Source organism: Erpetoichthys calabaricus, chromosome 12 (genome assembly GCF_900747795.2).
Source record: "Erpetoichthys calabaricus chromosome 12, fErpCal1.3, whole genome shotgun sequence".
NCBI classification, from domain to species: domain Eukaryota; kingdom Metazoa; phylum Chordata; class Cladistia; order Polypteriformes; family Polypteridae; genus Erpetoichthys; species Erpetoichthys calabaricus.
The window spans coordinates 92,135,331-92,160,058 of record NC_041405.2 but is presented as its reverse complement, the minus strand read 5'-3'; the positions used below and the strand labels follow the sequence as shown (position 1 = coordinate 92,160,058).

General features: G+C 40.5%; 1 protein-coding gene across 1 annotated transcript in view; it reads right to left on the bottom strand.

Moving 5' to 3' along the window:
• Nucleotides 1-24,728, bottom strand: part of xpnpep2 (X-prolyl aminopeptidase (aminopeptidase P) 2, membrane-bound) — a 93,293-nt gene that overhangs the window by 62,616 nt on the left and 5,949 nt on the right. The window lies entirely within an intron of this gene.

The window sequence follows — 24,728 nt, the reverse complement described above, 5'->3', positions numbered from 1 at the left end:
GTTACAGGGAAACCTTGACCTCACACTGTTCCAGTGTGATGCTGAGGTGTCACCTGCTGCACACGGGTCCCATCCAGGTGGTGTGGTGGGTGCGGCGATGCTCTATCAGTGCACACTCCCAACCTCTCTGTTTTCTCCCTATAGATTCACAGAAGGGCCAGATGCCATCCTAGCAATGTTGTGTAGAACACAAGGACTAACACTGGGTGGGCACCACACCTTTGCAGGACACACTGAATTTTACCAAGTGTGGGAAAACTGGACCCTGAGCAAAGCCAACAAACACAAGGAAAACAAATAAACTCTACAGAAACAGTAACTAGAACAGGACTGGACTTGGGACTTCTGATTTTCAGGTACTTGCAACTCCCCATCTCTGTTTTTAATGGTATGTGTTTTTTATCAAATGTGTATTTCACTTCCTAAGGAGGGGGCATCTGTTATATCAGCGGTTCTCAAACTGTGGGGAAGTAACAAAAAAGGGGGTGTGAATGTTGCCATATGTGGCGTATTTTTGCTATTCGTAGGAAAATTTTAAACTTGTAGCGGTGTATCAGCAGCAAAAAATATAGGAATAAATTTTATTAGGGTTTCAAAAAAACATTAGGGGGGCACTATTAAAACTGTTATGAAAACTCGGGTCGCAAATACTTAAAGGTTGAGAAATGCTGTGCTATATATATATTTTTGTAATCTTCTGATTTTGTCTAATAATGCATGTTTAATGTGATATCATCACAGAATAATAATGCTGGCTAGCGGTTTCTGCATCTGAAGTCTAACTGCTCCCAGGGTTCAATACTTTTCCTTGTGATGAGCTGCAGATCTATCAAGGTACTTTTTTATTTACAGCTAAACAATAATTGCACAAACAATTTCATGGCCCTAAAGCAGATGGTGTATCCTCTTAATGTAAAGTCCCCAGAATCTTATTTATGGTCTGGAGCGCCAAAGGGAATTGTATTTCCAACATCTGGTCATAAAAAATTACTGCATGCAAACAGCACATTGTTTATGATGGTCTATAAAATGAAACAAATGAGGGTGCATATTTCCATGGTCTCCCAGAGGAATGGAATATATTGCGCATCCCTGTTTCAAAGTCACTAATAACCTCAGTGCTGTTACTGCACATGTCCCGCAAGTGTCATTACGCTAATGTATGCAGCAAGGCAAATGAAACGGTCACACTTCAGCTTAAGCAGGTCTCATGTCCTGAGGAAGGGTAAGCATGCTGGGCTCTAATATGAACTGGTTTATAAAATGGTCCTTTTGAATGAAACAGGAGGAACAGTGTTATGTGATAAACAATGTAAAAAGCATTGTGAAAATATGATCCTCAGGTTTAGCGTTTAAAGCGTTGCATTTTATTCCTTTGCCCCTTCAGTACTGCTTTATGTACTCTTAGTAATTTATTTGCCCTGCACAATATTAACCTCTGTATTATTATGATGTATAAATCATCAAGTAAGATCATTATGGAGCTAATTCATTGCAGACCCACTGAAATAAACAGTTACCCTATCACCACACTGCCCGTTCTCCTCTTGTTATGTGGGTTTAGTTCAGAACATCAAACGGTTTGAATGATTTTCTGTTTTTATTGCTACAGATATCCTTAAGGAAAAGGAGATAGGAACGCATTTTTGAGTTTTCAGCAGACAGTTCCAAGAGGATGAAGTTGTAAAAGGGTATAAAGCAGAGGTGAAGGTTTACTTTATTCTGGAGATATGCAGAGCATCTAATATACTGTAATTAGGCAGCTTGGCTCAACAAACAAAATGGATCTTGGTAAAAAATGTTAGCAATCTTGTATTATTATAATAGTAATTATTATTTTCTTTGTAAGTTGAGATTAAACATTGCTTCTTAATTTTCATTTTGTATTACTATTTCAGACAATGTACAAAACAACATGAGCATTTCCTCTGAAAACAAAGATTCAGTTAAACTGCATGTTGTTTCATATTGCGTCAATCCAGAACTGAGAAACAGAGCTCATTCACATGATATAGGCCTAGTAGTAGTATGTGAGTCCTGGTCCAGGCGGTGCCAGCGTGGTGTTTGCACACTCCTCTTGTACCTCTGGTGCTCTGGTCTTTGTCCTGTGGTCTAGAGCTTTACACTTGTTCTTTATTTCACCTTATACAATTTCTCGTATTAGGAATTTGTTAATTTTCGCATACCCCTTGGGGTCAGAGTGCAGGGTCAGCCATTGTACAGCGCCCCTGGAGCAATTGGAGGTTAAGGGTCTTGCTCAAGGGCCCAGCAGAGTAGGATCTCTTTTGGCAGTGACGGGGATTTGAACCAGCAACCTTCGGGATACCAGCACAGATCCTTAGCCTCAGAGCCACCACTGGTGACAGTAAGCCGGCTCAGAATGCGCAAGAGTGTGCAGGAGAGTGTGCCCTGTGTTAGACTGGCTTGGAGGATTGGTCAAATTCTATCGGGACAGGCAACAGCCCCCTGAGACTCTGATCTGAATATTAAATATATATTTTTCTTTAAGCTCGCTAGTAATCACAAGTGTGTAAACTACACGGACGCAACTGCCCCTGTTTAGCATTCAGGCAGTGTGGTGTAGTGTTAAAGCTTTGAATTGCAAACCCTGAGACTGGGGGTTCAAATCCCATAGCCGACCCTGTGTGACCATGAGCAAGTCGCTTCACTTTGAAAAACAAAAGAAATGCAACCAATTGTCTCTCAAATGCTGTAAGTCGCCTTGGATAAAGGCATCAGGCAAATGAGTTAAGAATGATTCATCATTGTTTGCATTTGTTTTTACTTTATTTATTGTTGCGCGTGGGGTCCAATAAACTAACAAAAACTATAAAAAAGCTAAAGATAAGGAAAGTGAATTTCTGTGTATTAAATGCTATGACACACATATCTCTAATTTCCTAAAATACTGTATAACTTACACATTGTGAAAGACCAGCCACTCAGACAGACACTGAGACCGCCAGAAGTCCAAAGACACACGGTTATTTCACAGCACAACACAGCCACAATAAACTCACATGGCTCAGTCTTTTTCCTTTTCCTTTTCTTTCCTTCTGCCGCCTCCACTCCTCTCTCACAAGCTCTGTCCACTACCACCAGGTGGCATCTCTCATAACACCCCAGATGTGCTCCATGATGATCTTCCAGCAGCACTTCCAGGAGCCCCCTGGCAGTGGCCACAGATCCCCACAGGGTTGAGCTTCCCAGCCCCAAATCCGTGGCCCTGATACAATCCAGGGGGGCTGCCCTCTTGCACCCCGAGGAAGATATTGCCCCTTTCCCAGTCCTTCCCTTCTCCAGGCATTCCGGTGGGGCAAGGTCCCTGGTTGTCTGCCACAACATTGCTTTGGCTTTCAGATTGCAGAACGAGAGTTGATAAATTATATCTCACTAAACGGGGAGTTCAGTTAAAGGAGGAATGAGACAGCCATTATGACGGTGGTCAGAGCCACACCAGCAGGATTAGATTATCCTGCAAACCAGAGGCTGAGAAGCACCTTTTTTGGAGTAAAATGTGCAGCCACTAAAAGTAACATTTTGCTTTGTATATGAGATAGCACAAACTGTTTTTTCAGTGTGGGCAGTAATTGAAAGGCCAGTACTGCTTATTCTTTTTGTTTTTTTTAAGATAAGAGAGAAAAGCATCTGAGATGTCGCATGCAAATGCATTCCTAAAGTCCGCTCAGCGCAGTAAAGGATCTGTTGGCTTTGAAGTGCCTAACAGCAAATGAAAATGATTTTAATCACAAAGACGTCAGAGGGAGCAGAAAGCAGATAGTCTAGTGGGTTTCTGTGACAGGCGAGACGTGAGAGACTTTGCAGCCATTACTGGGTAGCTAATCAAACAGTGGAGAGCTGCAAATGTTCAGCAACCATGAGGTGGGACATTTAAAACAAAGGAATCAATGCCCTAGCTGAATCATTTACGTGAAATGTGCTATAGAAATAAACATAGTTGTTGCTGCAGAGCAGTGAATTTGAAAAAATCACTTATCCAGCAGTGATGTCAAATCTTGAAATTTTAGTAAAAGTTTCACTTTAACTGAAGGGTTATTTAAAACAATAAGGAAACTAATGGAGAATGAAAACCAAGCCACTGAAGGCCAATATACCGAAACATTCTTTTATTAATAATTACTCTGGTATGTTAAAGTTTGTCATAATGCATTTGCTTTCAGTACAGCATTTTTAAAGTAATGCATTCCACAGTGAACACCATCACAAGATGCTTTAGAGGGAAAAAAAAAAAGCACACAGAATAATTTTAACATCTATTTTTATAAATAATTAACTGACTTGTTCAGGGTTACAAAATGAGTTGAAAACTGAAATGGCAACCTTGTGGTTTAAAGCTCAATGACTTCGCCACAAGGTTGGACAGATCAGCTTTTATATTGTGAATGTTACGCTGATGCAATCAGTAGTAATGTGTCATCCCATTACCTTTATAAGATCGCTGCACAATGGTAATATTTTCCAAATGTAGTCCCAGCAATATTTAATCTAATCTGTGTTACTTGAAAGATAAATATTTTATTGGTGATATATGCAGTTTTTAATGAAACATTTGTTTTAATATATACTAACAGTCAAACGTTTTAGAACTCCTCAGTTTTTTCAGTTGTTATGGAAATGCAGGCAGTTTAATGTTTTAATGTTTCATGAAAGCAAGGCATAGAACAAATAAACAATGGCAAATAAAAAAAGAAATCAAAGAATCATTAAGAATACAAAGTTTTATTCAAAGTTTTAATTCATCAAAGTAGTCACCTTTTGCTGATATAACAGCCAGACATTCACAAGGTATTCTTTCTATAAAGGAAATCAAATATTCATCAGAAAGATCTTCCCAACACTGCTACAGAAGTTCCCACAAATGTGTTGCACTTGAAGACTGCTTTCCTTTCACTGTTCTGTCCAGTTCATCCCAAATTAAGTCAATGGGGTTTAAGCCTGGAGACTGTGCTGGCCAGTCCATGTTTTGAAGTGTACCTTCTTGTTCTTGTCTTTTAATGTAGTTCTGACATAGCCTGGAGTTATGTTTTGGCTCATTGTCTTGCTGTAGGATGAACCCCTGACCTACTAGGTGCAGACCAGAAGGTATTGCGTGGTGCAGCAAAATGCAGTGTTAACCCTTTTGATTCAGAATGCCAGTTACTCTGTGCAAGTCAGAAACTCTGCCACCAGCAAAAGAACTTCAGACCATCACATTTTCTCTTCCATTTTTGACAGCTGGTGTCACAAACTGAGGAACCATCCTTTCATTGACTCAATGGCATGATGAATTGAAGATTTCAAATTTTGATTCATCGGTCCATAAGACTTTCTTCCAGTTTACAGTAGTCTGCCACCGGTATGGCTTTCTTACTGCCACTCGCCTTGTGAAACCTGCAGCACAAAGTCTCCACTTCACAGCAGAAACTGAGACTTGTTTTTTTCGACCACTGTTAAGCTAAGCTGGGCTGTGAGGTGCCTATTGTGCAAGCTGATGACGCTCAGAAACTTGTCTTCTGATTGGGTTGTGACTTTGAGTCAGCCAGATCTCTTCCTATCAGAGTTTCTTCCAGTTTTCAATTGCCTTAGGATTGTGTAGGACACCATACTCACTGACACTTGGATTGTTTTTGCAATTTTTCTAAATAATATGTCTACACTTCTAAGGGAAACAATAGTCTCTTTCATTTGATTTGTTAATTGCCATTTTCTTGCCATTATCACTAGAATTTACAACTTTTGGCAGTGTAATATTGACCAAGTAGTACTTCAGAGGGTGTAGTAACAGTTTGTTCCAGCTCTGCTTTAAGACAGACAGAGAGGTTTTTAAGTAATCAACAGAGGTTGGGACACCTGTGCAAATTGTTTGCTTCAACTTGCAAGGCTTAATTTACTTTAATTGCTGCAGAACATCTGTAGGTTGTAACCTATTAGTTGTTCTCTGAAGAAGGCCCGTTTGTAATATTCTTAAATGTCCTTTTTTCAGGTTTTGCTAACCTGAACTTTAAATTTAAACCTCTGGCAGTTTACTGCTTACCTTTTCACCATTTAGGACATTCATTGCATTTCAACTGATTAGATTTGAAGAAAAACTGCAAAAATTGAGATGTTCTAAAATTTTTGACCAATAGTGTACCATAATGGCGGCACGGTGGCGCAGTGGGTAGCGCTGCTGCCTCGCAGTTGGGAGACCTGGGGACCTGGGTTCGCTTCCCGGGTCCTCCCTGTGTGGAGTTTGCATGTTCTCCCCGTGTCTGCGTGGGTTTCCTCCGGGCGCTCCGGTTTCCTCCCACAGTCCAAAGACATGCAGGTTAGGTGGATTGGCGATTCTAAATTGGCCCTAGTGTGTGCTTGGTGTGTGGGTGTGTTTGTGTGTGTCCTGCGGTGGGTTGGCACCCTGCCCAGGATTGGTTCCTGCCTTGTGCCCTGTGTTGGCTGGGATTGGCTCCAGCGGACCCCCGTGACCCTGTGTTCGGATTCAGCGGGTTGGAAAATGGATGGATGGATGTACCATAATGTAACACCAGCGTAGTCTGTCCTGTGGGGTACATTTACGTGGTAAAACAGCAAGGCCTCTGTGTTCTAAAGAATGCTCTGTATTGTTGCAAGCACACAGCAAGAAAGGAGTTGTAGCTGCACATGTGGGATTTGTTTGTCAAGTTGTGGATATCCTGAGGCATTTTGGAGTGAATGAGAATGCAAGTATGCAGGAGTGTATCCTGGGCAGTGAGCTCAAAATATTTCATGTTCATATGTTTCAGCTTAGAGTAATAATGAAACGTCTTTAATGCTAAACTCACATGTATGGAAAAAAAAGAGTGAGGTTCAAACATAACATTTAAAAGTGTAATGGTATGATTACCCCTTGTGTCTCTTATGAGCGTAAATCATAATTTAGATCAATAGTGTTAAAATAAATGGTAAAAGTAAACCTAAATTAAACAGTATCAAAGGAACAAATTCATTTCTAGACAACAAGCTGTGACTTGTGGCAATGAAAAAAATAAACACCCAGTTCACTCTTCTCTACAATTGCAAGCTGACTGTAAGACACTGCCTTACTGTGGCTCCTGTATCAATCTGATAAATGCAAAACCAGACAGTTTCTGTGGCCTGTGGCTCAACTGTAATTTTTTATCAGGTGCAAAAATTTTCAATAAGTAAACTGCTCAACAGACTCCATTCAGAAATACTCGATTACAGTAGGTTTACCAGCCTCTTTATTTTACACATAACTTGATGACATTCTAGACTTTTTATATTGGTCACGTGGAACTGTTTGTCGTGTATTTTATTTCACTTAATAACAAAACAAAAATATTCTATTCTTGTTCTGAAAACCCAGAAGGGCTGATTTTTGCGTTACATTCATTTCTATGAGGATAACTTCCAGCACTTCTGGACCCTGTGTTAGAAATGTGGGCTCAGTAAGCAGATTTACAGGAAGAGAAATTAAAATAGAGTGTGTATTGATAGACAACAATCACATAGTGTCACGTAATAACAGTTTCCTGATTAAACAAACTGTAACTGTACATTATAAACTGTTTGAAGACTAACAATTTGCCAACTATGTATCCATTTCTTAATTCATTCTAAATTTGTTTTTTCCAGCACCATTCCAGAACCAATTACAGGTGGACCCTCAGATCAATTTCCATGTCAGGGTTGACTCCTACAAAGTAACAGGGCCACCACAGTACAGTACCCTTTGGCAGCTCTACAAGGTAGTGCAGGCCCAAATCTTTCAACAGCCAGGTTTCCAATTGCTGAGTTTATCTGAGGGACAGCACAGCTTCCAAAAATTGTACATTCACTAGTGGTCTCTACCATTTCTGTACAATTGCTGTGTATATCACTCCTTGGCGATGTACCTTGTCCTGCTCAAGCACTACCATTACATGACTTTGTGCTAGTAGTGGATTTTGCTCGCTCGCCTTGTGGAGCTCTGTTACTATGACAAAAATTACAAGAGTACTGTACGGGATTAAAAGGAAGCTGATCCCCCCAGGCTTTAAAGTTTTTTTATGAAGAACAGTTTTCTCAGCCTTAAAGAGACTGTATTTAGTTTTAGTATTGTAATTATCCAAGACTATGTTTTCCTGTGAGACTTGCCTATTTCACTAAACAATTGTGCTCATATCTTTCCAGTGCTCAGAACTCCTTAATGTTACTTGGCTTCATGTTGAGTACAAAAAAATGAGGGGGTGAAGGTTATCCTGTTATTTGAGCTCAAATTCAAAAGCATACACTCTATTTAAAGTGACATTTTGAGAATTGCAAGGGTGTAAAGTAAAGCCTTTTTTCTAGTATGATCTGAAGACATACCATGTACATTGTGTTTAGTCGAAAACTCTGCCAAATCAGAAGGCTAAATCATTTCTTTTAACTTACAATATAGTCCATACATGTTTTGGAAATGAGAAGATCAATAAGATAATTTGAGTTCCCATTTTTATTTATACTTGATTTTATTGGTTTCTAAAGCAAATGTAGTTTGAGGTCACTTTCCAAATTTGTGAGTTATTTTGTCAGATGTTTAAACTATCATTTCCACCCTCAGATCACTTCTTGTTTTTCTGTTTGTTTGTTCACCAGTCAGTCAGTCAGTTTCCAAGCCGCTATATCCTAACTACAGGGTCACGGGGGTCAATCCCAGCCAACACAGGGTGCAAGGCAAGAACAAACCCTGGGCAGGGCGCCAGCCTATCGCAGGGCACACGTGCACACACACACACACACACACACACACACACACACACACACTAGGGACAATGTAGGAATGCCAATGCACCTAACCTGCATGTGTTTGGACTGTGGGAGGACACCGGAGCACCAGGAGGAAACCCACGCAGACACGGGGAGAACATGCAAACTCCACACAGGAAGGACCTGGGAAGCGAACCCAGGTCTCCTTACTGCGAGGCAGCAGTGCTACCACTGTGCCACCGTGCCGCCCTATTTGTTCACCAGTTACTGTACATAAAAATGGATGAATTGATTTTTAGATTTCAATCAAATGCAACCCCATTAAAGCTAACAAATCTCAGAGGTTGTCTTTACACTAGATGTGATCTAAATCCCTCCTGAGTGAGCCGGACATTTTTGAATGCACACCATGGCACATTTTCTGCAATGCTTTGTTCTTCCATTGAGCTACAAAACACAACTTTGATTAAAGTAGGAACTTGGTAAGATCTTTGTTTGTTCTAACTACATTAGTATATATTTGGCTATTTTTTAAGTAATTATTATATTTATTTCTTGGCTGAGTGTGTTGATTATGTTTAAGTATCTTTCTTATTTGTTTAATTTGCTTCCCAAGAAATATAACTACTACTTTTTTGCTAGGGGAGTCTGTTTGGAAGTGTTTATGTTTTTTCTAGCCCCTTAGGAATAAATCACAACAACGTGTCCTGTGTCTTGCTTGATGTTATTTATTCCTTTTGAACACTAAGGACCTCATTTCAGCCCTCAGATCACGTCTCCTCTGTTTTTCTGATTGTTTGTTTTCACCAGTTACACAATAATGGATGAACTGGTTTTTAACAGAATTTTGCATTTAGCTTGCTGTTGGTTTAACTTAAAATAGAGGCTATGTAGTGTTTCAGGAATATCATCTGGGAGGGGCGTTGTAATGGGGGTCGACCCAAAACGATTTTAATAAAATTTTACACATGCAATTTTACATTATAGTTGGATCAACTTAAAATCCAGGCTCCACAGCATTTGAAACATTTCATCTGGATCTATGGTTGTATTTGGGGGGTTTCAAGAAATGTTCACTCCAAAATGGCTAAGACGAAAGTAATGAAATTTTGTAATTTGTATTATTGTAGTACATCATTAGACTTGTTGTTGAAACCACTCCACTTAAAATATAAACTTTAAAGTTTCCTAAAAGTTCCATTGAGAAATGAGGTTTTATTGGGTTAGGGGGCAAAAGCAAAACTGCGTTTCCACATTGAAACGGTTCAGTTGATGGTAATAAATTTGGCACACTATTTAGGTTTGACTCTAGTAAGAGTACAGGCTACATTAAACATCAGTGATTCAATGGAAACAATGGTGGGGTAGGGGTGCGGTATGATGGCGGACCAACACAACAATCACACACCACTCAAAAATGGCTATGTCTATTTTCACAAGTTTTGTATTTATTTTATGGTTCATGCAATATAGGCCTCATGGTGTTTCATGCATTTCATTGGGGAGTTGTAATAAGAGGGCTTTCTTACCTTAATCGATTACTCAAAATATAACTGCACAACGCTGGCTAGAACTCTATAAACCACAAAAGCTTGTAATTCATATATTTTAGTACACTTTGGTCACTTACAGAATCAGCACTCTAGAATATTCTTTTCAAGCTCACGTTCAAAACCTTTATATCACACCTCATACAGTACATATGATTTATTTATTTATTTGTCTTAATTTGTTCCACAAATAGTACAATAGATTTTAATTAACTAAGCCAGTGGTCTCAGCCCTAGTAAACATGCTGAGGATAGAAATTCTATCTCTGTCTCTTCAGTGAGTGTGAAGTGAAAAGCATGCAATCAAACTACAAATCACTGGTATACTGTAACAGTACAATCAATGTCTTTGCTGAGGGCTGCTCCACACTGAAGTGCACACTTGTTCTCTTGGAGCATGAAAGTTAGCTGGCTTTCCACGTCACTGTTTCTTTGGCTAATGGCACTGTTGGGACTCATTTTGTAAGAGCCTCGGTTCATCTAAGCATCATTTCATTAAGTTTTCCTAATCGATATTGAGAGGAAGTCAGTATTTACCAGTAGGCTTATTTTCACTTACTTTTCTTACATAAAATAAAAATATGCATGGAATGGTTTTACTAGCTTACTATACCAGTCCAGGAGTCTGCCCAGCATGTGTACATCACTCACAGCTGTCCTTTGGGTAATGATTATAGTTTGTTTTTCCCTGATGAGACCATCTCATTTAAAGCAGATCCCAAGGAACCTTACTGACTTAAAATACATTGAAGGCAAATGACTTTGGGGGAAAAGAAACCAGTAATGGAGAACAAATTATAAGCAATTCCAGAATCTGGAAGATAATTGCATATATTAATTATCATGATTCTAAAAGAAAAACACAAAAACAGACAGCAATAATGCACACATCACTTTCTCATCAGTAATACTGAAATGCTGACATTTCATTTCAAAGCGTTTTTGTATGTTATTTTTATTTTATATGGGCATTTATATTTTATTATAATTTCTGCACTACAGTATTTGTTGTGTTGTAGACAATCTTTGTCCAAACCTAACTATTCTAGTAAAGGGCTGCAGGGGGCTGGCATACATTCTGAACCTCATCCGGCATAAGACAGAGAATACCCCTGGGTGGGCCTCTGTAGTCTCATATAGCTCCCTTTAGAATTCACATCTTCAGATGAGGAAGAAAAAATGAAATAAAATACTATATCATAACAATCGCCAAACTGATTAATCCTATTTTGGCTTGTGAGAACCTACAGGCCATCCCAACACTTAGTGACACAAGGCAGGAGCCAACCCTGGATAGGGCACCAGCCCATCTCAGGGCCCACTACTGCACACACCCATGGTCAGTATGGAATTAGCAAATAATCTAACGCAGGCATATTTTAGGATGGGGGATGAAAACTGGAGTACCCAGAGGAAAACCCATGGATAGAATTACCAACTCTGTGCAGATTGTGAATGAAGTTTCCTGGAGCTAAGGTGCTTTAATACTGTACTACTAAATTATGCCCTCAACCACATAAAGTGAAGTTACAGAGTGGGTGGTTGATTGGACAGTATTTGCACATTTATATATATTGTGACAGACGTCCAGGGACCTTGCCCCACCGGGACGCCTGGAGACAGGAAGGACCGGGAGATGGGCTATATCTTCCCCGGAATGCAAGAGGGTGACCTCCCTGGATTGTATGGGGAAGTTCTACCTTATGGGAAGATGTGGCCACCACCAGGGGGCGCCTGCACAGCTCCGGAACTTTGGTCCGCAGAACTTCCGCCACACCCGAAAGTGCTGCCGTCTGTTAATTGTGGAGCACCTGGAGTACTTCCAGGTGTGCTATAAAAGCAGCCACCTCACTCCAATCCAGGAGCTGGAGTCGGGTGGAAGAGGACAGAGCTTGCGTGTGAGGAGTGGAGGTGGCAGAAGAGAGAGAGGAAAGAGCATTATTATGGCTAGTTTGTGCACTGTGTTGTTGTGCTGAAAATAAACGTGTGTGTTTTATAACATTTGGAGTCCATGTTTGTCTGTGTCTGGGTTCAAGATTCACAATATATATATAATTTAATTCTTTATCTGCACTATTGCCTATACAGAGTATTCCAGCACAAAAATAACGTTACACTGAATTGTTCTTGTGCAGAATGCATTTTTCCAATTGAAAGCAGAACAAAGACTTTAAAAGATAATTCTGATTAACAGGTGTTGAAAGCTTTTACAGAGCCCTGCTTCTCACATCCCATTCTTACCATGGGTGGCTGCCACTCTGAAATGCTTATCTAGCCCAGATTTTTCCTTTGTTGGAAAAACACTTCTATAAAACAATGCATCAGACATGGAAATGCCAGGTACTCACAGTTCAAACACACTTTGCCCCTTCCATAATCCCAGGCCACTGAATCTCCATCAAACGTGCACAGGATGCTACACCAGTATTTCATAACACGGCATGCTTCAGTATTTCACCGGCACTCATTGATGATTGGTCTACTGGGGCACAGAGCATTTACAGGAGTACCCAGAGAATGCCGTGACAAACACTAGGAAAACATTCACCTCCCACATAGTAACTGGGCTGAGAATTATACACCAGTTCCTCAAGCTGTGAGGGTGATGTGGCTAGAATCAGTCCAAAGATCTGAACATCAGTATCAGCTTTACAGCCACTAGACAAGCTTCAGTACCAAGTTACAGTATTGTATTTATGTGACTTTTTCCTCCATGCTATTGTAATTTTCTTTTGTTTGTTTCACAATACAAGGCATTAACATTTTTCTTTCCTCAAACTACTAATTTGTCTTTCACACCAGCTTTCTGATCAAATGCTACAGTTTTGGCCTGGACAATCACTGGGGTAGCACTTTACAGAACAACTAGTGCACCTTCAAGTCTTGCATCGCCTCCACCTTTGCCTGTTTTGTTAATTTCAGCTGTTTTCTTTATTCCCATATGTGATGATGTTATTTTTCCATGCATATGATGTGAAAAACAGCATAAAACAAAGATGGGCTGCAAGATTTCAAATTGGTCTGCTTTATGGTGCTATGTAAGATATAGATTTTACACAAATATGTCAGGCCCCATCACCAATTTTTAATCTCTTTCATGTTTGGGGGAGCCTAAGCCTGTTCCAACAATGGGTTCCACTACCTCTGACAACAATCACAAAAATGCTGACATTTTGATCTAAATTGAAAATGTCAGAGTTAACATAACTTGCCCTAATTTGAGGTGTTTATAAGAAATGCAATGTTTTACTTCATGAAGTAGAAGTGCATAATAAACTGGGAAAGTTGCATCAAATATTTGAAATATTAGAATGTGTTTCAATTTAAATGTTGTGGCAGATGACTGGGGACCTTGCCCCACCAGGATACCTGGAGAAGGAAAGGACCGGGAAAGGGGCGATATCTTCCCAGGGGTGTAAGAGGGCAGCCCCCTGGATTACATTAGGGCCATGGATGGGAAGCTTGGAAGCTCAACCCTGTTGGGGTCCGTGGCCACCGCCAGGGGGTGCCTGGACAATCCCAGAACCCTGGATGGCAGCACTTCCATCACACCAGAAAGTGTAGCCAGAAGAGGAACCAAATGCACCTGAAGTACTGCCGGTTGCCCATGCAGCATTTCAGCCACACCAGGCCTTCACCAGTAAAGTCAGGGACAGCTTTTATGCCGAGGTAATAAGGCTACTCAACAGCGTCTCACACTAACATGTGCATGAGGGTTTCTTTTTATATGCATTTAATGTAAGGATCCATATTCATTTTCATTGGCATGGTACTCTTATCACTATTGTGTTGGTGGCAGGTATAGAAGCTTTCCAATGTACTGTACTACTGAATGTACACATAACAATAGATTTGAGCATGAACTTTATTAAACTCATCCACACTCACTTGTCATCAGATTTATATGCAGATGTTTCCTGCCATTAAATGTTTAGTTACACTTGGCGGCTGACTGGCTTCTGGGACTTTACTTCTGTTCACTAAACCAGCCAAGAAGATTCCAGGGGTCAATTAAACACTGTACTGTATAACTTGTGCCCAGATACCACTGCAGTATGGAAATCATTTTACTGGGGAAACTTGGCAGCAACATGCCCTAGACACAGAAACCACAGGGTGTAGGCTGCTGTAAGCCATTATGTTATGTTTGCCCTGGCTCTGACATGATAAAGTTGCCCAAGTGTTGTACAGAGCAGGGTGCTGCCTACCGCACAATTTTAGAACACACACACTACACTTGTCTCAATTTGGACATCCTTAATTTATTTGGGATTTTTACTCTTCTAACTGTTCGATTCTGTACTGGGGCAATAGGAAATTTTTCTGTGCCATTAAATCTCTTTCCCTTACTTTGTCTGGAGCCTGGGATATACAGTGCCATAATATTTACCCCTTGGCTCAGGCTAAATCAGGGTGGGATTGGGTGGGTTATCCTGGGTTGTTCTTTTACTGTGATGGATGGATGCTACATATTCTACTAAATTTAATATAAGAAAGCCCAAAGAGAATCACTCTTATAGCACCCAACCTACCCCTAAGACATGCAGTTCACACAACTTTCCTTGTTTAAGGTTTGTACATTGTACATCGTAAATACTTGGGTGTGAAAAACTTTTTTTTCTTGTTGCATTGTTAGCAGACTCAGATGTGTAAAACAGTTATGATATACAGTATATGGCATTCCTCACATGCAGCTTTATCTTTTCCATTAATAATCTTAGTTCTTAACAAAATTTAACAGTAATTTGGCAAAGTATTTGCCTTTTGTTAAAGTGGAGAAATCTGCAAATGCTGGTATTATCATATTAATAATAGGACACCCAAGAGGCTCAGTGGTTAGTGCTGCTGCTTCACCAATCCAGCATCCTGCAACCGAATCTCAGTCTGGGCAATGGCCTCTGTATCAATTACTCTTGCTTCCCATGTCTGTATTAGTTTTTCTCAGGGTATTCCAATTCTCCTATTCTAAGACATCCACATTTATTGAAACGGCAACTCCAAATGTGCCCAGTGTAGGTAACTGAGCACTGCAGAAGACTGGTGCCAAGTCTAGGGTTGGTACCTATGTTGTACCTGTTGGGGACTCTGGCCTGGATTAAGTAGGTTTGAAACTAGATAGACAGATAGATAGATAGACAAACAGACAGATAGATGAGTATGTGTTTGAGTGTACCCTGGGATGAAATAGCATTTTGTTCATGGCTGCTTGCTACCTAGCACCAAAGTGGATGACACCACACTCTGTAATTGCTACTTTCCACTAGGACTGGTGCATTTCAAGGTCCAGTTCAAATTTCTTGTTTCGTGAACTTAATACAATGGATTTTTTACTTGAATGTGTCTTCAGAGTAGTGAAAGGGATACGATATGCAAAAAAAAAAACCAAAAACTGACAAAAAGTAAACATAGAGTGCAATACATCTGCACAATTTCACAATATGTACTATATACTGTATATAAACATTGATAGTCGGATTTAAATATTGCAGTAGTAATAATTTATACAAACAATGGCAGTTTGTAGAGCTACTTCTTGATTACAAAGTCAAACTTAATCCAATCCGATGTATATTATTTCTTAATGCCTTCTACTTCCTCTCTGGTTGAGATAACAAACAGACTACCACCCAATTGCCTGAAGTTAACTATGTATCATCCTTCTATTTTCCTGTGCATGACATAAAAATTAGTTTTATATGAGTTAATATCAATAAAGCCTCTGGTCTGGATGTAATTTCAGGGCATGTTTTAAATCCTGTAGTGACTAATTAGCTGACATCTTCTGTGATATCTTTAATATTTCAAGGAGCAAATCCATGCTTCAAAAGGACAGCCATTATCCCAGACTCACTGAATGACCAGAGATCAGTGGGACCCACATGCAGTTAGGAAGGGCTGCACCAGGACAGTTGAAGTCACACACTTGGGGTGAATTCTTTAAAACTCACTTTCTACCCCCCCCCCCCCCAATAGATTTTATACTAACAAATTAGAAATTTGGCATATCATTTAAGACATCTACATTGTGCACCTGGGAGCATCTTGGATTCCCACAGTGTGAATTGGCAAGTGTGGCTGGGGAAAGAAATGTGTGGGCCTCACTGTAAGACTGCAAGGTGGTTTCAGATAAGCAGCAGACGATAAATGAATGAATTAATGAATGAAAAATAGGCTGGCCACTTTATGGAGAAAAAACTCACTAGAAGAAGCACTGATGATAGGAAAACTTGAATTGCAAATGATAAGTAGAATTTTTTTAACAAAAGATGAATAGATTTCACCGCAGTAAACGTTGAAGAACACGATTGAAAGACTTCTGTTATCACTGATGGAGAAGTCTGGCATTTTGGGTTATCTTCTGCATCCAATGTGTCAGATTCTTCTTTACAACTGCAACTCTTGTAAAGGTGTGTTCAAGTTCAAGTTCAAGCACTTTATTGTCATTGTGTAGCACAACAAAATTACTTTTTGTGACAGCCCTAAGGTGCATTTAAAGAAAAGTCAAATAATTCCAAATATGTCGTATACAGTGTTAAGTAACCAGAGCAAATTATTATTGTACAAAGTACAGCAGCATAAATTGTTATTGCACCTGTTAATGAATAGTACATTACATATTATATATTATATTACATTAGTATATTGCACATTATCAATATAGTTTATTGCACATGTTCAATTAAAAATGATCTCAGACTGAGGAGATTCAGAGTTTAGGAAGTTTATGGCAGATTGGAAAAAGCTATTTTTTAGTCTTTTAGTTTTTTAGTTTGTGCGTAGATGGATTGACCTAAAGCGTATGCCTCACGGGAGCAGCTCAAACAAAGAATTTCCAGGATGAGTTTTGTCCTTGAGAATGTTTTTGTCCCTTCTCACACAGCGAGTTAAAACATGCAGTAATGCAGAAAGTCAGGAGTTGGCACTGCTTTGTCAATGCACTGGAAATGGATGATAAACATAAAGACACTCACAAGCTGCACATAGTGTGTCAACTGCGATTTACTACCCATTTGTAAAGTATCATCATGTCAGGATTTGAAGGCACTACAGCAGTATTCTCTGCCACATTAGCTGCTAAATGATTCCTCTTAGCTGGTTTTCTCTTTCTGAAGTTTGTGTAAAACTGAACCTTAACCTGTGTGGAGTTAGTGGTTAAACAGCAGGCGTCTGCCTACTAACTTAATCTGTAAACATTCACGTTCTTCAGTCTTGCCTTGTAGCTCATACCTCACAGCCTAGGATTATGGCTTGTTGCTTTTTCTGGATGTTCTCTAGTGCTGTTATATGTTTTTGTAATAAAGAGGCATACATAGCACATAATATTCTATCTTAGGTGTTAGATTGTGTCAAAACCAAATGAAATGAAAATAATTCTAAGCAAATTATTAAAACAATTACAACATCCGCTTTCAGACATACAGGGATACAGTCAGACAGAGGGAAGTCATTTGATAATTTACAAACAACTAATTAATATTTTGCACAGTGTAGTGCTTTTCTGCAAATGATGACATCTCAAAGCATTTTACCGAGCACAGAGAAGCCTCATTGAATTTTTTTAATGTGCTTGTTATTCATGAAGCTGAGGCAGGCTGAATGACTTGCTCATATTCTCACACTTTTACAGCCTTACACTACACTGAAAATAGATTCAGTGTAATATACAGTATGTCCAATAAAAATGTCATCGGGCATTGTTAACAAAGGAAAAATAAATCAGCTACCAAAGATTTTTAACAATAGCTCTTGTGGATAAAAAAAAATATAAACATTCCACTGCCTCTGCTTTGAATTTATTGAAAATGAAAGAAAAAAAATTCAAGTACCAATCCACAAGCATTTTTTTAATTTCAAGTCGTAACAGTTGGGTTGTCAACTGCACAAAATCAGATTTGAACTGTTTAAACCAAAAAGGCTACTTGATTTTTATCAAAAATTTGATTTTTGCCACTCACACACACATTCATATTTCTTTACGGCACTTTAGGAAATTGCCTTTCAATCCCAATTTAGTGTTATTTACATTTCCCAAATCCATGCACATCTGGTTTAACAATTGCCATGCATACAGTACGTGTCTATGGGTCACCCTCAGGCCTTTCTCTAAGGTATGTGGTACCATCCTGGGTCAAGAGGGGGCGCTGTGGCTAATCATGTCCTCTACTGTTCCTTTCACAGCACCGAGAAGATGCCCAGTGAGGCCACCTGACTCCGCCCCTTCCCGTCTCCCCCCTATAAGTGACAGGGTTAATGGAAGAAGGCATCACTCTGCGAACAGAGCACAGAACATAACTCCTGCGCGACTGACCACATTGAAAAGACCACGTTTGTTTTTTTTTGTATACATTTCATTTCACTGCCTTGTGTACTTGTACTTTAGCTTTTATTTCTGTTTCAAGTAAATGGGGAGACCAGGTTGCCACCCCAACATTTACAAATTGGGAATTGTAATTCCTCACTTGACCTCACAACATAAGTGGAAAATCACATTCACATATGGCATTACATCTTTTCTTGATGCCTATTATATTGTGATATTTGAGGCATGCAACAATGATATATTTATTAGAATGTGTAAGGATATTTAAAACGTTTTATTTTTCAATGAACATGTTCATGAACATATTTTTTTGGAAAAACAGAGTATCATACATGTTGAATCCAAAAACTTATGTCATTCATCATAGGTTTGGCTCTTCCAAACTCCTAGAACGGCACTACCACTAGTATTGATTTCAAGCAGAGTTGCTTCCATCCTGTTTCAGTCTACAGGACTGATGTGATCTTTTATGTGTTGCATTGTTTAAATTTGATGTGTTCTTGACGATAGTTTTTTTTTAGATAGATGTTTTTCATCAGGGGATATAAAAGCTTAGGTAAATTGGATTTGCTAAATAGTGTGTGTGTGTTTGTGTGTGTTCAGCCATTTATTGGACTGTTTTAGGATTTTGAACATTTTGAACAATCCAAATAAAAGTCATGAACAACCATACTTACTCTGGCAGCATCAGGCACAAAGCCAAATCTGTATAGGGTATGACTCCGTGGTAGGGCCTGCTCACAGCCATACTCACTCATAGGCAGCCAATTAACAAGATGAAACTTTTATGTCTTTAAGATGTTAGAGTACTTGGACAAAAAAACAAAACTATACATTCATACTATAATGTGAGAGACTTGACACAAACAGTAATTGAGCTGAGATTCAAAGCCAATCTCTTAGACTGCCACACGAAGCAATGTCATACTTTGTAAAATGATCTTCTCGTCTGTAGTTTAGTTTCAGAAGAAAATAACCACCTTGAATTACAAGAATGGAAACTGTAATATGTATAGAAGGACTAAAGTGGTGCATATGCAGTTGCTAGTTGTAGAACATAGATGGCGATGTTTCATAATTAGTCCCAGTAGCTGCCAAACAAGGCTATCACTCAGCTGAGCCTGGTGTCAGTCGATCAGAAGAGAAATGATTTAACGTGAAGACCTTTAGTATTTCATGATCTATTTATTACCATTATCACCCTGAGACAGTGGAACACATGTTGTATTCAACTCTAAATTCTGTGAGATCTTTACAATATATTTCAATTAGACAGAGATGTTTATAGGAAAATGTGAGAGTAAAGCAGTTAGTGATACGGAAAAGTGGTACCATAACAATAAAAAGGCACTATATAAATAAAATGTATTATCATTATTATTATTATTACAGAACAGTGGTACTGTATAAGGTCTTCTCTTGTTTCTAGTTCTTTTATTTCCTGTTAAATAAAGGGTATGTGGCAAGAAGTGAATCTTGGATAGACTGTGGCAACACAAGAATTGTAAAACATCTGAACCAAATACTGTAGATGTTATATTTTCCACACACTGGGTCAGGTCAGGTTTGGGAGCATGTACCCATCACACAATGAAACACCTTGGGATTCTGGTTGGCAACCCCACAGGCAGACATGCAGTCCAGGCCCACCCCCCCAGAAATGACTATCTATCTGCTGCAGCCAAGAGTTAGTGGGCGTCCCCTTGGCCTGGTCCAGCCGCTCAGGTCCTCAACAATAAGTATCCTGTGCGCCGAATCACCCTTGGGGAATCATGCCATATGGCCATAGTGCCATAAATGACGTTCCCTCACAATGCAGGACATGTGCCTCATTTGGGACACCATGAGTAACAGCTTGTTTGACACAAATTCAAACCAGCGGTACCCAAGGATTCTCCAAAGAAACACAGAACCAAAGGAGTCCAGTCTTTGTCTCAGGTCACTGGATAGCATCTATGTTTTGCAATTATATAGCAAAACAGGAATCACCAAGACTCTGAAGACTTGGACCTTCATCCTTTTGCATAGATATCGGGAGTGCAACACACCATTTTTTAGTGACCTCATGAACTGCCATGCTCTCCCAGTTAGTCTACTGACTGCATAGGAAGAGTCTCCAGAGACATGAATGTCACTGCTGAGGTAAATAAACCTCTAGATGCGGTTGCCATTCTCACCGCGGACAGAAACACTGAGATGGCTGTGCCCAACAGGTCATTAAAGTCCTTGATCTTGGTTTTTATCCAGTACACTCGCAAATCCAGACAATCAGATTCCTCATTCAGTCTTTTGAGAGCCCCAATTAGAGCCCCCATTGATTCTGCGAATATCACAGCATTGTCAACAAAGTCAAGATCAGTGTATCTCTCTTCACCAACAGATGTCCTATAGCTGCTGGACCCCATGATCTTGCCCAACACCCAGTCCATACAAGCATTAAACAGAGTAGGAGCAAGAACACACCTCTGATGAATCCCAGAATCAACTGGGAAAAATGCAGAGGTTCTGAGTCCACTCTGCGCAACACTCACAGAACCAGTGTATAGGCCGGCCATGATGTCCAGCAAGTTCTGGGGGATCCCACAAGTCTCATGATGTCCTACAGGGCAGCTAATCAATTGAGTCGAATGCTTTATGAAAATCGACAAAGGCTGCAAAGAAACTCTGCTGATATTTGCGTTTGCGCTCCATGAGCACCCTCAGTGCCAGGATGTGGTCAATGGTAGACTTGTTAGGTATAAAAAAGACTGCTCTGGTCGCTGGTAGGTGAGCAAGTCTTCACGGATCCTATTGAGCATGACTCTAGCAAGGACCTTACCCGGCACCGAGAGCAGTGTTATCCCTTGTAGTTGATGCAGTCCAGATGATCACACTTTCCTTTCTAGATAGGGACGACAAGTCCCATTTTGCAGTCAGTTGGGATGATGCCCATCTCCCAAAAAGAAGCAAAGATTGTTTGCAGTGCCAGGAGGACAGCCTTACCACCAGCCTGGAGAAGTTCACCCCGGATACCACAAATCCCTGCAGCCTTCCCTACCCTCACCTGGTTCACCACCTGTGCAACCTCAGTGAGATTGGGTAGTTCACAGCTAATTAGAGGATCAGCCTCAAGAACCGTGGACCCAGAGATGTCCAATAACCTAGCCGGGAGATCAGCATTAAACAGCTGCTCAAAGTGGCCAGTCCAGCAGGTCACAGCTGCAGCATTATCCATAAGGACCGTTCTATCACCTGTCCTGACTGCGACTCTCCGAAGAACAGATTCAGATGTGCATAAGGCATCGATTCCTCTGTAAGCAGGATGTGGGTCGCTAGACCACAGATGATGTGTCACTTGCTCACATATTCCTCTAACAAACATCTCCTTATCTGCCCTCAGAGCCCATGCAGCCCTCCTTCTCAGTTCCTGGTACAGACCAGAGTTGCTACCAAGCCATGCACTATGACACCTCTTGATGATATCCAGGGTGCCCTGCGAGATGAAACACCTCCTTCTGGGCACATTGGTAACACCAACACAACCCTCAGCAACCTTCAGAGTCTTGTCACAGAATGTCTCCCACATCACATTAGGATCAACAGTCATTAGTTCTCAAATCTGTGAGTTCCTCACACAAACTGCATGCAAACTCATTTGAAACAGCCTGATCTTGGAGTCTGGCCAGGTCCAGCCTCATTCTCCATGTAGGTGGTAGCCTACTGGGCCTAACCTGGATCTTCACAGTAGGAACAAGAAGTCTGTGGTCAGAATTCACAAACTGGGCACTTCAGTAGATGCTTCAGTTTTGTAAGAGCCTCCAGCATCTTCCCACAAGGATGTGATCGACCTTCACCGCATCACCAGTATTGGAGTACTCATCACCAGTGTTATAGCGCAGGGTGCTAGAACCAGGATCCAGTGATTCGAAGCCCCTGACCTTTTGCAAGGTCAAGGAACAAGGAGCCACTTTCACCACGGTTGCCAAATACAATCCTCATAGTCAGCCCTGTCATTGCCAGTGGTCGCACTGAAATCACCCATGACTAGAGGAGTGTCACCACGCGGGCACCCATCAACCACCGAGCGAAGTTGCAAATAAAATGTCTCCCTCACCAAGACATCACTCACACTGGTTGGAGCATACACTGAGACAAAAGACAAGGCACCCACAGATTACCTTAATCTGAGTCTCATAATATACTCTTTAAAAGAAGTGACATCGGACACCATTGAAAGGACCTGATCCACCACAGCAACAGCTACTCCTTGAGTATGACCGGCATCACAGTGACCAGACCAATAAAAGGTGTACCCAGCTACAGAGATCTGGCCAGTCCCAGGTGTGTGCACCTCAAAGAGTGCTGCCACTGAAATGTGGAGTTTACGAAGCTCCTCTAACAAGATGTTCCACATGCCTACCATGTATGGGTGCCTTCAAATTGGGACACGAGTGCTGCCGTGTAGCAGGCAATGCCTCAGAGCCACACCCGTTCTGATCCCCAACAGGCCTGACACCATTGGCTCTTCAGCAGTTTTGTTTCTTCTGAGGATGAGGCTTCTGAGGGCTTCCCTTATCCCCTTCATAATGCGAGCAGCCTTCCTATGGGTGGCTGCAGCAGAGCTACTCCCATGGAGAAGAGAAAGGAGTCCTGTCTGTTGTTCTGGAGGTGTGTGAATTTCTTTTTACGGTGGCTGGAGTGGCAATCGTGCCACCAACCCCCAAGTTTTCCCTTCAAGTTGGAGGACCGTTTGCAGGGTGGATGCAGCTTAACACGGTTAACAGGGCAGGGTGGATGCAGTTTCCACACAGCAGTCATGTATTTTTGGATGGAATCCTCACGGTCTGTTAATTTTTTAACTTTTATTGCTAATAAAAATAAAGTCATATGCTGTCACTGACTTGATTTTATTCCTTTATTTCTCTTACGCAAGTAAGTATCCCCCTGGACTTTCACTTTACTGTTATCAATACTTCCCAGCTCCATCAAACACAAAAGTTGTCAACAGATGTATGGTAAGAATAGATAAAACATTTTAACGCTTAACATGCAACCCTGGCTTGAAACCAAGCATACCATTAACATGATATCAGCCAGAGTTCAATGCCTCAAAGCCACAGATCAAAGACTAATCTTTAATATTCCCTAAAGTTTTAATGTTCTGTTATTTTTTAAAAGCTTTATTATTCTGTCTCTTAGTTTAAGATTTGAAAACTTGTTACACTTGGCAGGAAGGCCTCCACTGAGAAACAGAAGCTGGAGGTGTAATGCAGCAGTGCTAAACTGCAGTTCCTCCATTACAGATCCACATCTGGGCTTGTCCCATACCTTTCACGTCTCTAGATTTCTTGTGCATGACAGGCAAATCTTTCACAAGAAATACTTTAATCCAGTCTTTTTTTATTAGTACATATTAGACAACTGCAGTGTTAATTCCTATTGAGATGGTTGGCTTTCCTACCAGTTGAAGCAATGGCAGATACTTATAAACAAGGAAAGTGCCATCCTGTTACTGAACTTTGAGCAGTCAGTCCTCCAGAATAAATGAAACAAAGGACACTGAGCGAGAAGATGTGTGATGGGAGACTGTCAGAATGTCAGCCTTGCTGAGGATGAGCAGCATGTGAGCCCAGTAGGCAAAAACTGGTATTGTAAAGCTTATAAAGGAACCAGAAGGCTACATGATTTTATAGAGCATCTGATGAATCAAAAACTTTATGCCAGGATGCAGTAAATGACTTCTTGCCAGTGTTCATTGAGGAGGGTGGAGTGGGATGATGACAAGCTGGCGGAAAAAAATGCAGACAGGGTGTTAAAAGAGGAAGAAAAAGAATGGCAGGAGCGAGGCAGTGTTTATTGTGGGTCTGGTGTGAGCAAGTAGACAGGCCACCCGCACTGCCTAGTTAGGGAAGAAACAAGTGTCTGGTTAGGAAGTGGAGCCATTAGAGGTTTTATATTTTATATGTACAGTATATTTTATTTATACTGTGTACACTCCCAGCTATTAATCCTGGTATTATTTATGCATTTTATTTTGAGTCATGGAGCTCCCCTAAGTGAGTTACAAATGTTTGGGACACTATCTGTCTCTGTTGCTTTTTATCACTTTAAATATTCATTCCAAGTAATGTCAAATCCAGAGCAATGAAGAGCAGCTCTGCAAACTCTCCAAA